The sequence below is a fragment of the Polypterus senegalus genome, chromosome 4 (assembly GCF_016835505.1).
Source record: "Polypterus senegalus isolate Bchr_013 chromosome 4, ASM1683550v1, whole genome shotgun sequence".
NCBI classification, from domain to species: Eukaryota; Metazoa; Chordata; class Cladistia; order Polypteriformes; family Polypteridae; genus Polypterus; species Polypterus senegalus.
In genome coordinates this window covers 13,778,811-13,796,858 of record NC_053157.1, presented here as the reverse complement: position 1 = coordinate 13,796,858, position 18,048 = coordinate 13,778,811, and the positions used below count along the sequence as shown (strand labels likewise).

Below are 18,048 nucleotides of genomic sequence, written 5' to 3'. Positions count from 1 at the left end.
CTGCAGGGTAAAAAGAAAAAACACACAAACCGTTCATTTTATGTTTTTAGGTGGAGGATTAACGTCAGATAGGTTCAGGCTCTATTATTTCATTTATCCATCCATTTTCTGACTATACTCATTATATTACAGAGTTAATGCTACACTCTATTCTTTTATTTCTAAAGGAAAAGTTCTTACAATTATAACAAAGGAGCTGAAGAAAATGATCAAGCTAAGATCAGTTTGCACAGCGCACTTACAAGTACAATGAAGCCTCGGAGACCTACTTTTTACTTTCTCGTATATGTAGTATAGCGAAAGTATAGGAATCGTGAAAACATTTGACCTTAAGATTTTGATGAATCGTGACGTTTTAGATCTTCCCAAGTCTGAAAATACCATTTTTGAAATTATTTCCATCTGTGTGTCTGTGTAAAAACGATAACTCAAATGCTGTGCCCTGGTCAATGAGATTTTGTACGCCTCCTTTACTTGAACACATTTCAGATTTTTTCAAGTACGGCTGCTTTGCCGTTTCTGGCGCGGGGTGCCTTAAGTCACTAAGTGCAGGGAACAATGAAATCTCAAGACTATCAAGACTTTCTGAAGTGACACTTCCTGCCCAGTGTCAGTCACATGTCATGGAGCCAAGGAGCCAAAACACCAATAATGTCTAAGAACAAAACACTGGACTATTCTGAAGTGGCCTTCTGGGAGCCCTGATTTGAATCAATAGAACATCTATAGAAAGACCAGAAACATGCAATCTGGAGAAGACCCCTTGAATGTTGTTGGGGGACACTCTGGGCCTCATGGATCTGGACTGGAATAGACACATTTATAAATGTTACAAAAGACAAGGACTGGACACATCTTTCTAATTTGCGTATGCAAGAAGGGATTCAGATATGAAAGGTCTTACTGTAACAGATATTCTGGAGTTAGCAACAAAACTATCTGATACTATTACAGCATATGCCCCAGTCGTAGGAGTCTACACACCGGTCCCAAGTCTGAATAAATGGGGACACATGGAGACATCAAATGGTTTAAAATCAGAAAAGGTGGTCGACTGGGCTGCATTTTATCCCCATTTCTATATAAAATGTGTGAGAAAAATGAACTTGGACAAGTGAGAAATTAGGAGTGAAAATTAACAACCTAAGATACACACGTGACATAACTATGAAGATTAAAAGCACCTGATCCTCAAAGTTAAAGATGAAAATGAAAAGGCAGGAGAAATTGAGAAGCTGTGATAAAAGTCGACAGGGAAGTAATCCAACGTGTCTAAGATTTCATTTTCTTGGGATCCAAGATGGACTGTGAGAATCTGAACCCAAAATGAAAAAAAGAACACCACTAGCCTGTAGGGCAATGTTCAGCATGGATAAGAACTGGAAAAGGAAAGACATCAGCTTCACAACCAAGAGCAGTATTGGCCATGTTATTGTGTTCACCAGAACAACTTAACGAGAGCGAAAACTGAACGGTGAAGACAACAGAAAGAAGAAAAATGGATTTGTTGGAATTATGGTGCCGGAGAAAGCTGCTCTACATGTGGTGGACAGGAAGAGTTACGATCAGAGAGGTTCTGGACTGCATTAAGGTATGAACATCGCTGGAATCTAAGAACACCAGACGGAGACTGACCTGCTTTGGCTATACAATGCAATCCAATTTATTGGAAAAGGAAGGAGGCCGGCAATGTACAGTACTGGCCAAAAGTTTGGACAAACCTCCTCATTCAATGTGTTTTCTTTATTCTCATGACCATTTACATTGGTAGAATCTCACTGAAGGCATCAAAACTATGAATGAACACATGTGGAGTTATGTACTTAACAAAAAAAGGTGAAAGAACTGAAAACATGTTTTATATTCTAGTTTCTTCAAAATTGCCACCCTTTGCTCTGATTACTGCTTTGCACACTCTTGGCATTCTCTCGATGAGCTTCAACAGGTAGTCACCTGAAATAAAACCACATGTGTTCATTCATAGTTTTGATGCCTTCAGTGAGAATCTACCAATGTAAATGGTCATGAAAATAAAGAAAACACATTGAATGAGGAGGTGGGTCCAAACTTTTGGCCTGTACTGTACATGCTGGATTAACACCATCAAAACTGACACCAGAATGAACATGAAAGATCTGAGAAAGAAAAAAACCAAGAAACTTGGGGGGCTGATCCATAGAAACTATATAGTCAAGTCAATTAGAACATACAAGCTGGTGTTTTCCTCTAGGGGGCGATAGCTCCCTGGTTGGAAAAAGCAGCGTTTTAAGTAACCTGAACCTAAATAGATATAACGAGGCGATATCCCTCCCATAGTGATACAGCGGTAAGAAATCAAATAACTTAGCTTTTTTTAATGACGATTTACGCAGTATAACAGACGAAAGGAAGCCAATGGCAAGACAATTACCAAAGTGGGAGTTTGATGTATACAGTCTGCCATTTTCCTCGCTGCGCTGGAAGGGTTTTCATAATTCATAATCATCCGTCTGGCTTCCCGGTGTGCCAGGCAATGTTCCAAGGCTTTAAACCCTTTTCTCCATGTGCAGGCCCTTACTTAGGTAAATCATGCAATTCCAAACAAGGCAAAGAAAGGATTCAATTTCATGCACACAGAAATAGCACAATGCCCATTTTCTTAGTCGTCCCTTTCTCTCTTCAAATGCTTGCCTAGCAGTTCTAAATGCTGAGCCCCTCTGTGCAAAATCTGGCCTGTACATGTGAGTGGATTTATAAAATATTTTTTGTATAGAGCACAGTGTCATTAAACTTATATTCTTATTACAGCTGGGTAAGCCCGTGCTTAGAAACCATGGATTCTGGCACTTCAATCAATCGCATCGGTTGTGCATTAGCGGCTAAGCGAGTTTCTCTCTCCTCGGAGGTTTCATTTGCCAATGTGCTCGTCTTGCTTGTGTATCAGCGGCTAAGAGAGTTTCTCTTTTCTCAGCAGTTTCACTTTGGCGACAGAGTTGCTTTTGTTGAGCTTCATGCTGTAGCCTCACACTTCCGGGGCGGACAGACAGACAGACACACACTTCCATGTGTGGACGTGCTTATATATAAGATATGGAAGTGACAGAGGAGAAATGGTTAGTGCTGCTGCTTCACGAATCCAGCATCCGGAGTTTCAAGTGTACGCTTGGTCACTGTCGATATGACTGCATTTTTTCCATCAGAGCTTCAGTTGGACAATCCAGTTTTCCTTCCAAATTACCAAAGATTGCGCAAATTAGATTGACGAATAAATACTAGATTGTCCCTTTATGAGTGTTAGTAAGTCTGTGTATGATGGACTGGTGATCCATCCATGGCTGTGTTTTTTTGATTTACACTTTAGTCAGGTCTCTTCTTAATCTCCTTTTGTCTTTAATCTTTCCTCATAACTCATCCCTGTCGCCCTGAATCAGCCGAGATGCTCTTCTCTGGACCTTTTCTTGTGCTGTTATGTCCTTTTTGTAGCCTGGAGACCAAAACTGCACCCAGGACTACAGATGAGGCCTCACCAGTGTGTTGTAAAGGTAGAGCAGAACCTCCTGTGACTTGTACTCCACACATCAAGGTGCTATATAACCCGACACTCTGTTAACCTTCTTAATGGCCTCTGAACACTAACTGGACATTGATAGTGTCGAGTCCTCTGTGACTCCTAAATCCTTTTCATGAGGTGTACTCTCGATTTTCAGACCTCCCATTGTGTATCCAAACCTCACATTTTGACTTCCTATGTGTACACAAACATTTTGACTTCCTATGTATTCACATTTACTGACATTACATTTTCTTGTGTTTAAACTGTAAAGGCTCAGCTCTTTTAATCTTTCCTCATAACTCATCCCTGTCGCCCTGAGTCAGCCGAGATGCTCTTCTCTAGACCTTTTCTACTGCTGCTATGTCCTTTTTGTAGCCTGGAGACCAAAACTGCACCCAGGACTCCAGATGAGGCCTCACCAGTGTGTTATAAAGCTTGAGCAGAACCTCCTGTGACTTGTACTCCACACATCAAGGCGCTATATAACCTGACTGTCTGTTAGCCTTCTTAATGGCTTCTGGACTTTTGATTTTCCAACCGCCCATTGTGTATTCAAACCTCACATTTTTACTTCCTATGTGTAATTCTTTACATTTACTGACATTCAATTTCATCTGCCACAAATCTGTCCAAGCCTGTCTGCTGTTCAAGTCCTTCTGTAATGATACCACGGATTCCAAATTATCTGCTAATCCACCCATCTTGGTATAATCTGCAAACTTCACCAGCTTGTTATTTATATTCCTATCCAAATCATTTCTACATATTAAAAATAGCAGCGGCCCCACATGTGAAGACCACATAAAAATGTGAGTTTACAGCATCTGCTACTTCACTGTTTGTATGTTTTAATTCCGCTTTACTATTCCTGATGCACTTCACCTCCTCAAATACTGAAAGAATCTCTTTGGGTCATCATTTGCCTCATCTGCTCTGTTCCTCTACTCTTGTTTGCCTTGCCTTGTACCAAGTGCTGCTGGGATAGAATCAGCCAGGACTGAACAGGGCTGAGAATAATATGTCTTGCTATGTGATATATAAACCTGCTTTGGTTCTGCATTTTCTTTCCAAATGGGTTTTGATTTGGTAGCCCATGCGAGTCTTACAGACCATAACAAGCCTCTACTGATCTCGGCTGGGATGGATTCATTAAGCCAGATTGGATCTCCGCCAAATGCAGACACTGGAATAGGAAAACTGCAGGTCAGGAGCCCCTTGGATCTGTGGAAGAATGCGTATGAGAAAATGTTCCCTTCTGAGAATTCCAGCGACTCAAAAGATATAAGGGACCCTGCAAGAGACCCTCAGTACACAGAGCCTGAGATCGACAGAATGAGAGCACTGAAGAATCAGGAGCTGGAGCAGTATAAGAGGAAGGCATTAACCACATGGAAAGGAGTGGAGCTGGAGTCTCGGCGGAGCTAGTGCTGGCCATATTTGGATGTGGAAGTTGTTGTTGTCTCTAGAAGTCCTGGGCGATTAAATAAAAGATCCGAGCGGGCCAAAGCTAACATTTAGTTCAATTCTGTTAAATTGTTAACTGTTAAATTCACCATCAGCTGCAATGAGGAACATATTACCACATTCTCTATTTGTATATATTCTTACATGTTTTCTGCCATCTAATAAAGTGTTGTGGATGTCTTTGTTACCCACAAGCTGCAGAACACTGGAATTCAGAGTACAGTAATCCCTCGCTATATCGCGCTTTGACTTTCGCGGTTTCGCTCTATCGCGGATTTTATATGAAAGCATAACTAAATATATAACGCAGATTTTTCGCTGCTTCACGGGTTCTGCAGACAATGTGTCTTTTTACTTCCTGTACATGCTTCCTCAGATGGTTTGCCCAGTTGATTTCATACAAAGGACGCTATTGGCGGATGACTGAGAAGCTAACCAATCAGAGCACGCAGTTAAGTTCCTGCATGCTAAATGCAGTGTTAACCAGGAAGTCTCGTCTCGCTCATTCAGCATCAACGTGTTTCTCTGTGTAAAGAGTTGTGCTCTTTTGTGTTTATCTTTGTGCATAGTCAAGCCCTTCATTATGGCTCCAAAACGATCTGCTACTGCTTCAGGGGCCGTGCCAAAGCTCAAACGGAAGATGTTAACGATTGCCAAAAAGGTAAACGTTTTGGATTTGTTGAAGGCTATGATTCTTTTTATTTAAAAAGTAGGAAAGGAATATAAGATCTACGGCCGCAGTGTCCTTTTAGCCAGGGTGCAAAACAAGTTGTAAGTGGATGTAATAAGGCGGTAGTCTGGATGGAATCTGCTTTAGGGATTTGGATTGAAGAACAACAACGGCGGTGCTACACAGTCGCCTGAAGTGGCTACTTTAAGGGCTGTAACGCTCTCCTTTGTTGTGCAGTAAAATTAAACTCATCGTTGTCGGACAAGTCATCGTGTCATTGTTGGTGAGTAACCATAATTAATTTTCTACTTACAGTACTTAGTGCATGTACGTACGTTTAGTGTCACTGTACACACATTTACTGTATACTATTTTTCTTGCTTTGTACATATTTATTGCTGGTGGCATGTCTATCGTATTGGCTGTAACATATGTGATATCGGAGACACTCAATATCTTTAAAATAATATTTAGGTTTTACTGTATATAAACAGTGTGTTTATATACATAATTTCAATGAATCTTACCTAATATCTAAGTGAATACAAAGGGATTATGCTGTATAACTCTGCAGGGAATATTTATAAACAGTGTGGAAGAGTTTATAAGGGCTTAAAATATATAAAAATAACCATACAAACATATGGTTTCTACTTCGCGGATTTTCACCTATCGCGGGGGGGTCTGGAACGCAACCCCCGCGATCGAGGAGGGATTACTGTAGTTGCATAATTACCTTAAGCCCACACAACATTCTCAGACCTGCTGAATGCAGTTCAGAGTTGCAGGGGGCAAAAGTCCATTACAGGAGCAACAACACAAGACAGAAGCCAACCATGGAGCCATCAGTCTACCACTGCGCTTTTTCACCTGTCGTCAAAGTAGAGCTGCTGATTAACCAGACACGTTAATCTTTGCAACGTCCAGAGTATGCCAACCAAGGTGCCCCCGAAAGCCCCACCCCTTCCCCACTGGTGTGTACCCTTGCAGCATTCACAGAGTAAGCACCATCGAGCCTAACTGGTCTAAACGTGGTGCTTAAAGTTCTCAATTGCCTTTTTCAAATCTGAAAGTACCATAGTGTTCCAAGCACTCTATAAACTAATCCGGACGTATATCTTGATTAATACTTGAGGTTGGGTTTAAACAAGCAAACCTACAAAACGAACAAATAAATGAAACCTACAAACACAAACATGTGCTGCAGAGTCTCTCACTGCTGCGTCTTGTTGTTATTCTGGGCCAGTCTCGTTGGACTGAAATAAATTTGCCAAACATAGACTCAGTTACCTCAGAGGCATGTGCAAGATGACCAAGTCCATAAATAAAAATAATGTAATGTCTGCTCTGTATCCGTGATCACGCTTAGTTAAATCTGAATGCAGGAAAGCTAACCCCATACACATTTTTTGCACATGGTGATTTTCTCCATAATTACCACCATCGGCCAACTTTTTCTGTCGAGTTGAGGGACAACAACCACAACTCAAAAATCGGTAAGACAGAAGAGCTGGTGGTGAACATCTGATGTGCCATAAAAGCCTCTGTGACCAGCCAGCATTCATGGGGAGGATGTGGAAGCGGTGCAGAGCCACAAATACCTGGGGTGTCCACATCAACAGCAAACTGGATTGGTCTGACAACGCAGTGGTGCTGGACAAGAAGGCCCAGAGCAGACTGGACTTGCTAAGGAGACTCAGGCCTTTTGATGTGTGCAGCAAACTGCTGGAGATGTTCTACCAGTCCATAGTAGACAGTGTGCTGTTCTACACTGCAGTCTCCTGGTGAAGCAACTTGAGCTCAAAAGACGCACAAGGCCTGAACAAACTTATCAGGAAAGCCTGTGCCATCACAGGGTGACACACTGGAAACTGTTGTGGAAAAGAGAATGGTGGCAAAACTGGACACCATTCTTTATAGGAGGCGCTCTCTTGGAACACCTTCAGCCACAGGCTCATTACATCATGGTGTGCTAAGGGGAGACTCTGGGGGGTCTTTTCTTGCCCACTGCTGTCAGGCAATTCAATGCTTCCAACTGATGTACTCGTTAAGTTTATTTTTATTGATTGATTGATTGATTGACTGACTCTGTCCTGTGAGTCTGTATCCCTGTTCATTAAATTTCTGCTGCTGTATCCATCTGAATTTCCCTATGGGATTGATAAACTTTATCTAACCTATCTAATCTAAGAGAAGATGCAAACTCCACACAGACAGAGAGGTCCAAAGGGTCTGTCACACATACGGAGAACACTGAAATTCTCACTTGCATGTACTCATCAACATGCAGCACATCTCCACACTTCAGCTCCACCGTTACCGCAAAACAACTGTCGCACGCACAGGGCTGGAAGTGTGCGTTATTGGCACAAAAGAACATTTTGCAGCATTCTCTCATCTCAACTGGCCTCACGGGCTCGATCAAGGTATGTGGTAACCCGCCGGGACGTGAGGGGGCGCTGTCGCTAACATTCTCTTCTCCTTCTCTCTCCACAGCACAGAGAAACCCGCCCAGTGAGGGCACTAAAACCCACCCTTCCAGTTTGAGAGATATAAGAAACCCAGTTGCCCAGAAGAAGGTATCTTTTGCACTCGGAGTGACCCGCCGGATGGAGCCCTTAATTCTGTGGCAAAAAGCCAAATACTTTTGTTGCTTTGCCCAATAGGCCGTTTAGAGTGACGCCAAGAGGCGTGTCTGTTTTTTGTTGGGCTGCTTTAATGAAATCTGAGGACCTGCTTGGGGTCCCAGCTTTTCATTTGGCCAGGCCACAGGGTGCGGACACTAAAATCCAATCCACTGTCAGGTTGGACTCCGATCACATCACAGTGGAAAAGTAAACACAGCCTTAGTTACTAGGCCATACCTGGGACCTGGAGCTTCACCATCCATGAAGAAGCCCTGACCCAGCGAGACAGCTCGGAGGAAACCCGACTCAGCTTATCAAATATTACTGGCAGCTCGATGCAAAGGGATTTTTCTTCTAGTTTTGTGGGTGAAGAAGATATTACCATCCCATAATCAATAACAACAACATGATGCGCTCTCCCAGGTCTTCAGTCTAAACCAAGTTTGACTTTTGTCTCCTGCCTTGAATCTTGCACACATCACCATTGACAAGTTAAAAGGCTGTATGTAAACTACTAGTACCGTACACGGCCACAATACAGGAGTAGCAAGCACACAAAAGAACATAACAATGGTATCATCAGACATACCCTGCTTCTTCTGTCTCCTCAATCCCTGCTGTTACGCTCAGGCCGTCTCAAACTTTTTTTCACTCCACAGGCGTTTCCAGAGAAATGAAGTCAGCTGTTTTTCCAAGCAGTTAAGACTCTGGAAGCGGCCAGCGCAATCTGATCTGTGATGTCGCAGCAAAACATACCCCCCAAGGCTCTGCGCTTGGCAGGGCAGGGACATGACATGTGTGGAACAGCGCCCTTCAGAGGCAGTCTGCCCGTAACACAAACTGGCATTTTGCTTCTACTCTCACAAGGCTGAGCCTGAGAGCCGAGTTTGCGTCCCCACCCTCTCTGGGTCTGGGGAGTGTCATTAGAGTGATGGACTCACACACACACACAATCCATCAAAGGGTAAGGTGGAGGGTGGCAACACATATTTTAAAATAAAGGTGATAATTTTAACACAGCAAGCTATAAAAAGAAACCATAAAGGCAAAGGGATGACACACACAAATGAACTTGGATCTTCAAAGCTGTGAAAACGCAGCACCCGTCACCTTTCAACTGTGACATCCACCCTTTAGGAATTCTTTTATTATGTGCGACATTAACAAACTGTGCCATCTCTCCTTTGTAAATGCTATTCTTATGAGAAATATAAATGTAAGTTTCCCACTAGGGACAAATAAAGTACAGTTTAAAGTTTTGTGAAAAAGCAAGTACAGCCGTGGCTAAAAGTTTTGTGAATGGCCCAAGTGCTGGTCTTCACAAAGTTTGCCGCTTCAGTGTTTTTAGAGCTTTGTGTCAGATGTTTCTATGGCGTACTGCAGTAGAATTGCAAGCATTTCAGAAGTTTCAAAGGCTTTTATTGACGATTACATGAAGTTTATGTCAAGAGTCAGTATTTGCAGCAGGGCTTTGGAGTTGGAGACAATTTTGGGTACCTGGAGTCGGAGTCGGCAAAAATGTACCGACATCCAACTCCTAATAAATTTAAATTGTAATGAAAAAAAAAATACATCAAGTTCAAATGTCTCATTTCACAAACATTTGTCATAATTAAGGCAGCACGGTGGCGCAGTGGTAGCGCTGCTGCCTCGAAGTAAGGAGACCTGGGTTCGCTTCCCAGGTCCTACCTGCATGGAGTTTGCATGTTCTCCCCGTGTCTGCGTGGGTTTCCTTCCACAGTCCAAAAACATTCAGGTTAGGTGGATTGACGATCCTAAATTGTCACTAGTGTGTGTTTGTGTGTGTGTCCTGCAGTGGGCTGGCGCCCAACCCAGGATTTGTTTCCTGCCTTGTGCCCCGTGTTGGCTGGGATTGGCTCCAGCAGACCCCCCCGTGACCCTGTAGTTAGGATATAGCAGGTTGGATAATGGATAGTCATAATTAAGTATTTCTCTGATGTAAGAATAAAGCTCAGTGTATAGTTGTGTTAGAACTAGCGTGAAGTTCAGCTGAGCTGTTATACAACCTGACATTCACATATTGTAATCTGGATTATGGTACATTATAAAAAGTGTTATCATTTTATTTCAGATATAACGTGTTTAACAAGTTCATCTGAGTGTAAACAAGTGTAATGATGTAGGTGGAGGTGTGGCTACTTTATGGCCTGATGTGTGTTCAGGGGTTCTTGTCTTTTGTTTAAACTGGCCAATATGGTACAGAGTCAGCTTCCTAGCCAGTAGTTCTGTGGTTAAATGACCTTCCTTCAATCAACATGGAAAATACATTAGCATATTAAATACAGAGGAGTCGGGGAGTCAGAAGTACCAGAAACTAAGGAGTCGGAATTGAAGGATTTATCTACCGACTCCACAGTCCTGATTTGCAGTGTTGGCCCTTCTTTCCTTTTCAAGACCTCTGCAATTCACCCTGGCAGGCTGTCATGGAACCCAACAGGGCTTAGCCAGTGTACTACAGTTATGCCCTGTGGGAATCCGTAGTAGCAATGTAAACCAGGAGAGGTGGTACCTAGCATTTTACAAGAAACAACATTGTTAAGTCTTTAAGTGAGACATCTTAAATGTAAAAAATGAATAGACCTCTTCAGGCTAAGATTCATTTAACAAGAGAGAAGAACAATGTCTGGTCAAGGTCTTTGGATAAGATAACTGTCCAACAAAGACTTTTGATGTTTCTGATGATGTAATTTTAAATTGTGGAGCAGAGGTGTAAATGAAGGAAAAAATGGGTCTTATCCCAAACTTTATGGAGGGCACTGTATTTACTATGTACGATATGCATAAACATCTCTTCTAAAAAAATTATAATGTTAGACTACCATCAAGAAGCCTGACTTCTCCTCACACAAATGCGCATATAACTTGCCAAGTCAGTCAGTCACGATTTCATGCTGTGATTGTGCTTTCAAAGGATAATCAATTTCAGCAACCACTCAGTATCAGCAATCAACACCCCACTGGCCAAAAAGAGCTTCTCCACAGCAATGACAATCAATAAATCTTTTCATCAAAAGAGCATAAATTAAAATACTACATAAGCGTCTAATTTTTATAAAAGACACAAAGCAAAGTCCCAGGTTCTGAAAATCGCGTCTATCTTCATGGTGTGTTGATAATGGAAAAATAAAAAAAAAAAAAAGAAATATGGCTGAAAGAAGAATTAGTTGGCACTTTAAGGCAGAGCTAAACAGAAAAGAATGCCATGTAGAGGCACAAAAAGCCGAGTTAATCGCTCAGTGCAAGGGTTTCAATGCTTAGGTTTTTGACCTTTGGAGAAAATTTAGCACATTAATTTTTATTATATATATATTGTGGCATGCCGGGACGCCCAGGAGGACCAGAGGAGGGCTTGTACCTCCTCCAGACCCATGAGGCGTCCGTCCTGGTCGCTGGTGGCCTCGGGTAGGGGCATGGAAGCCCAGCCCTGTAGGGGCCCATGGCCACCACCAGGCGGCGCCCCACTTCCAGACCATCATCTGCCACATCTGGCCGAGGCAGGAGCCCGGCCGGGCAGGAGGACCGGAGGAGGGCCTGTACCTCCACCAGACCACGAGGGGGTGCCCGCCCTGGTTACGTTGGGTGGCCTCTGGTAGGGGGCATGGAAGCCCAGCCCTGTAGGGGCCCGTGGCCACCACCAGGCGGTGCCCCGCTGCCTGAACAGCCCTGGAGCTGAGGGAAAGACGACAGGGGACACCCGGACGGCTTCCAGGTGCGCAGCCGGCACTTCCGCCACACAAGGGCGTGTCTGCGGATGAGTGCCGGGAAGCAGCTGGAGCCCATCCGGGTTCCCATAAAAGGGGCCGCCTCCCAGCAGTCGGCGTGAGAGTCGGGAGGAAGGAAGACGAAGCTGGCGAAAGGACAGGAGGCGGCCAGAAAAGGACTGTGTGGACTTTGGGGGATCGGTGCTGGAGGTACTGGGGGTGATTGCACGGTAGAGATTTGTAAATATTAGTGTAAATAAACGGTGTGTGGTGAAATTATGATGTCCGTCTGTCTGTGTCCGGGCCAGCGTTCACAATATATATGTGTGTGTGTGTTTATATATACTGTATATATTATATACATACAGTATATATAAAACACACACACACACCTATCTATCTGCAGTATAGATATATGTATACTGTATGTACAGTACAGACCAAAAGTTTGGCCACACCTCCTCATTCAATGTGTTTTCTTTATTTTCATGACCATTTACATTGGCAGATTCTCACTGAAGGCATCAAAACTATGAATGAACACATGTGGAGTTATGTACTTAACAAAAAAAGGTGAAATAACTGAAAACATGTTTTATATTCTAGTTTCTTTAAAATAGCCACCCTTTGCTCTGATTACTGCTTTGCACACTCTTGGCATTCTCTCGATGAGCTTCAACAGGTAGTCACCTGAAATGGTTTTCACTTCACAGGTGTGCCTTATCAGGGTTATTTAGTGGAATTTCTTGCTTTATCAATGGGGTTGGGACCAACAGTTGTGTTGTGCAGAAGTCAGGTTAGTTGGACGATCATTTATTTTTCAGCAGGACAATGACCCCAAACACACCTCCAGGCTGCGTAAGGGCTATTTGACCAAGAAGGAGAGTGATGGAGTGCTGTGGCAGATGACCTGGCCTCCACAGTCACCGGACCTGAACCCAATCAAGGTGGTTTGGGGTGAGCTGGACTGCAGAGTGAAGGCAAAGGGGCCAACAAGTGCTAAACACCTCTGGGAACTCCTTCAAGACTGTTGGAAAACCATTTCAGGTGACTATCTGTTGAAGCTCATCGAGAGAATGCCAAGAGTGTGCAAAGCAGTAATCAGAGCAAAGGGTGGCTATTTTGAAGAAACTAGAATATAAAACATGTTTTCAGTTATTTCACCTTTTTTTGTTAAGTACATAACTCCACATGTGTTCATTCATAGTTTTGATGCCTTCAGTGAGAATCTACCAATGTAAATGGTCATGAAAATAAAGAAAACACATTCAATGAGGAGGTGTGTCCAAACTTTTGACCTGTACCGTATATACATATACTGTAGATAGAGGTATGTATGTTGTTAGATTTTCAGATTTCTTATTCTGTATTTAAATTATAAACTAAAACAGGGGTCCTCAATCACGGTCCTGGAGAGCCGCAGTGGCTGCAGGTTTTTGCTCCAACCCAGTTGCTTAATAAAAAGCACTTATTGCTAAAGTAACACTTCTGCTTCACTTTAGTGATTTTGAGCCCTTATTGCTTAATTTTGTCTTAAACAGCTATTTTAATTGCTCCTTATTATCAATAACATGCAAATGACAAGAGAGAGCAGCATTTCTCCATTTAGCTTATTTACATTTACACCTGTGTGTATTTATCTGCACTATTGGGTTTAATTAAATACTTGGAAGAAAAATGAAGAGAAAAAAGTGAAGGACTGAGAATTACCCGTCCATTTTTAGCCTTCAAATCATTTGCATGACAGAAAGGGAAAGAAAATCTAGGATATGAGAATGACCTGACATAGCAGAGTTAATTTAATTTCATAGCTTGTTAGTGCTTTATTGGCAAGAATTGCTTTCTAATTAAACAACCAGGTCAGAACAAAAACCTGCAGCCACTGCGGCTCTCCAGGACTGGGATTGAGGACCCCTGAACTAAAATATCAAGAAAGTCGTGGTTTTTAGCTGAAGGTCAAGTTATGATGGTCCATTGCATGCCACGTTAGTTTTCATGTGATTTTTTCCTGTTATTTAAATTAGTCATTTTTAAAAAAAATATATTTTTTATCTATGAGAATGTCAGTTAAAATGAATGGATTATTTATTTAGTCTCTTACAAATACTCATCGAGCACAATGGAACTCAGTTTAACGGGAATACTCCAGTTGGTAAGAGTAAATATTTTATTCTCCTTTCATGATTTTTACTCCATTAATTAAATAATTTATTTTACTTTTACATATTTATAGAATTTCATGATTTTGGCCACAAGTGCAGTGGCCCACCAGGCTGCAACTGGGGGTTGGGCGCCAAAGGCACCAGGGGGCTTTGCCCCCCTAGTATATAAAGAGAATCAAAGAGCACCTGAAGCACTTCCAAGTGCGCTATAAAGGAGGCAGCCTCACTCTGTTCAAGGAGCCAGAGTCGGGAGATGGAGGACAACAGTTGGCAAGAAAGAAAGAAAGTTGTGCTTGGTACTGTTTATTGTGTTCTGAAGTGCGGCGTGTGAAATAGAGCTGCCCCACAAAGAAGCCTGTCTGTGCCCGGGTTTGGGGAGCTGTATGACCCCCATTCATTCCACAGTGGCTGACAAAATAAGGCAGGAAAATGAAAAAAGTGTGAATGAGGCCTAACAGTAATATGACACTTATGGCGCTCATCACTGAATTTTGTCCTCTGTTTATTGTTAACTCTATGCTTGCTAATCGGTTTTTATGGTTTGCTTTGTTATGATGCCTTGAACAAACATTTCTGCTACAGAAATAATGATGCTAATGAAGATTATGTATCATCATCATCAAGTTTAATGAGAAATCCAACCATGGTGAACACTGAGGATGCTGCTGAAAAGCAAAGCCTCACATCTCCTACCAGGGTCTAATCATAAATACTTGATATGGTTCACATCCAGTCACTTGAGACAGAGGTAACGGCTTTCATCGGATAGAACTTCAATTCAAAAGTGAAAAAGTGAATATCAGAACAGACTGGGAACAAATCAGCCACACACCTCAACTCCAAGATAAGCTGAACACTTATTGAGAGACGCGATTCTCAAGCGAGAAAACACATCTGGGGACAACCAGTTAAAAAGCGTGTAGTGGATAGCGGCAAAATCCTCCATTGCAAAGGCACCTTTCTTAAAAAAAAAAAAAAAATAACTAGATAGACAGATATGAAAGGCGATAGATAAGACACCCACCTCCATCTCCTCCAGTCTGTGTGTTTTAAACCACTGCTGGGGTTTCAGGAAGAGAGCAAGAGATACTTAACAAAAGATTTGACGCTGAAACAAAATAAAAAGCTAAAACTGCGGTCATCTAGTCAGGAGCTCAGTAACACAAGGGAACTGAAGCTTAATAATTCATTTGCATGTTGTAATGAGCCCTGCGACAGAGGAGACAGACAGACATGTAGACCACCATAGCTACTGGGCTCCGCACATTTCAGAAGTGGCTCTGTCTGCTACGATATCATACTGTCCTTTTTGACTACTGCATCACTACATAACATAACAGCACCACAGAGAGTTTAAATAAGCATTGTGGTCTGTGGATATACGACGCGTTAAAACACTGAAGCTATTTTGTTCGCCACGTTTGCATTTCAAAATTAGTCATGTTAAAATTTTTTTCGTGACTCGTGAAGACCTGCAGTCAAAAGGTGTGCACTATGCGGCCTTGTCTGTGCATCTGCTGGTGTCGCTAGGCAGATATATTCTGATTCAGGTGTGTTGAGTACTGAAATCTGCATCTCCTATGGCTCTTCGTTATCCACTCTCTTAACAGCAGTCCTTTTGTTGGATTATAATACTCAATTCATATTTCGCAGCTCATATTTTAATGAATATGGCTGCTGATTCTTTCAAGATTACATCGACTCCCACACTTTCATCATAACACTGAACAGAAAGCGCACAAAGCACCTACAATAGCACATCATTTCTGTTTACCACTCGTCCATTGATGCCATCGAATGCCAACGTATAATCTGATTCTACAGGAAGGTTTTTACCTTATGTTTATTTTTAAAATGTGTAATGTGCTCACTGAATATGCCATAAACATTTATATGTCTAATCGGGGTCTTTTTAGAGACTTTGACTGTACACAGTTAATCATAATCAGAAGCTTGCTGTCCGTTGGCTCAGGCTAACAGTTAGTTTAAAATCGCCGCCCCTACTTTGAGCTCCGCCTTCACAAGGCGTTGGATTGGTTTAGAAATGTGACACTCAGTGAGCCATTTAATTGATCCTAACCACTTTTAAGCAAAATTCAGTCATGCTTTGTCTCCAGATGTACAGATGTATATTATACATTTTGCGAGACAACCTATTGGCAGTTGTTTTGTAATTAGAAGAGTCATGGAAGAACTAACCTCTTTGAAGTGCCATGGCTGACCAGCAGTATGGTAATATACTACCTGTTACAGACTTGTGTCCAACATGTGGCCATCCTACTCCAGAGTGTATATGCACATCTGTTAAACACCGGGTCCATGTTCAAGAACCAAAACTACTGCCATTAACAAAAATAAATGGAAGAAATAAAAACAAAAGTGCTGCTTCAGATCCCTGCCTACTTCGTAAGGATCCTATGATTTGCTGTGGCAAGTCTGCTGAATGAACAGAATATTAATGCAGCACTGCAGCTTCTGTAATGTGACCTCTCAAAGCAGAAAATGAGATGTGCTGGCAGAGTTGAGAGCGGCTCTGATTGACTCCGTCAATCTGAATCTCGTCTTGATTACTTTTTCATTTAAATAAATAAAGAGACCTGCCGGATACATGCATGCAATTGATGAACTGCTGACACAGGGTGAGGCAACTCAGAAGATCACTCTCTGGGGAACAGCTCTAAAAATACGATGGACAGCTCCACTGCCCGCACACTTGGCTCCCTGTAATATTACTGAGACTTGGTGCTGCTTGCTTATCTTTCATGTACTCTCCGTTCAAATAATGAACAATGTGGTTTGGATTTTAGATGGCTGCATAGAAGTTGGCTTACACTGCTTAGATAGATAGATAGATAGATAGATAGATAGATAGATAGATAGATAGATAGATAGACAGATAGACAGATAGACAGATAGACAGATAGACAGATAGACAGATAGATAGATAGATAGATCTACAGTATATCTATACTAATAAAAGGCAAAGAGCCCTCACTCACTCACTCACTCACTCATCACTAATTCTCCAACTTCCCGTGTAGGTAGAAGGCTGAAATTTGGCAGGCTCATTCCTTACAGCTTACTTACAAAAGTTAAGCAGGTTTCATTTCGAAATTCTACGCGTAACGGTCATAACTGGAACCTACTTATGTACATATATACGGCCTGTAGCTCGCTCACCGTGTGAGGCGGAGTTGCATCCCTCATTGTCACGCCTCCCACCTAATTAAGTGCCTGCCCATATAAGGCCGTCCGTCGGCGGCAATCGAACAGACACGATGCCGCTAAATATTCGCGGGTGAAGGACTGTGCTTATGCAAATGAAGATGAGATGGTCGCAAACGCATTTCACAATTGAGAAGGCAGCAAAAGAATATGAAGTGAGTGACGCATACAAACATATTCATAAGTGCAGCTACTGTGGAAACAAAACACGGTGTAAACCGTAAGTTTAAATTAAGTCTATAGACACACTGGCGTTTGTCATGCCTACGACGAATACGATATTCGCAAGATACAAGTTTAATGAGAAGACGTGGGGTATAAAACAAGACTTTTGCTCACTTTGTAACGGAGTTAAAATTGCTGTAACAGAGTTAAACTTGCTGGTGAAGGACTGTGCTAATGCAAACGAATAGGAAAGCAAGGTGTAAAGCTTACCTTTAAATTAAGTTCATAGACACGCTGCCGTTGGCGTTTGTCATGCCTAAGACGAATACGATATTCGCGAGATACAAGTTTACTGAGAGGACGCAGGGTATAAACAAGACTTTTCATCACTTTGTATTGGAGTTAAAATTGCTGGTGAAGGACTGTGCTTATGCAAACGAAGATGAGATGGTCAAAGATAGACTAGTGTTTAGCACAAACT

At 42.2% G+C, this 18,048-nt stretch overlaps 1 protein-coding gene across 6 annotated transcripts in view; it reads right to left on the bottom strand.

Annotated features, from left to right (window-relative positions):
* Positions 1–18,048, bottom strand: part of trim2a (tripartite motif containing 2a) — a 175,935-nt gene that overhangs the window by 80,908 nt on the left and 76,979 nt on the right. The window contains exon 1 of one of the 6 annotated variants that reach the window (XM_039750270.1): positions 8,883–8,976. The exons of the other annotated variants lie outside the window; for them this stretch is intronic. The gene's annotated coding sequence lies outside the window, so the exon portion shown is untranslated. Of the gene's footprint in view, positions 1–8,882; positions 8,977–18,048 lie in introns of those variants that run through there. 6 annotated transcript variants of the gene reach the window in all.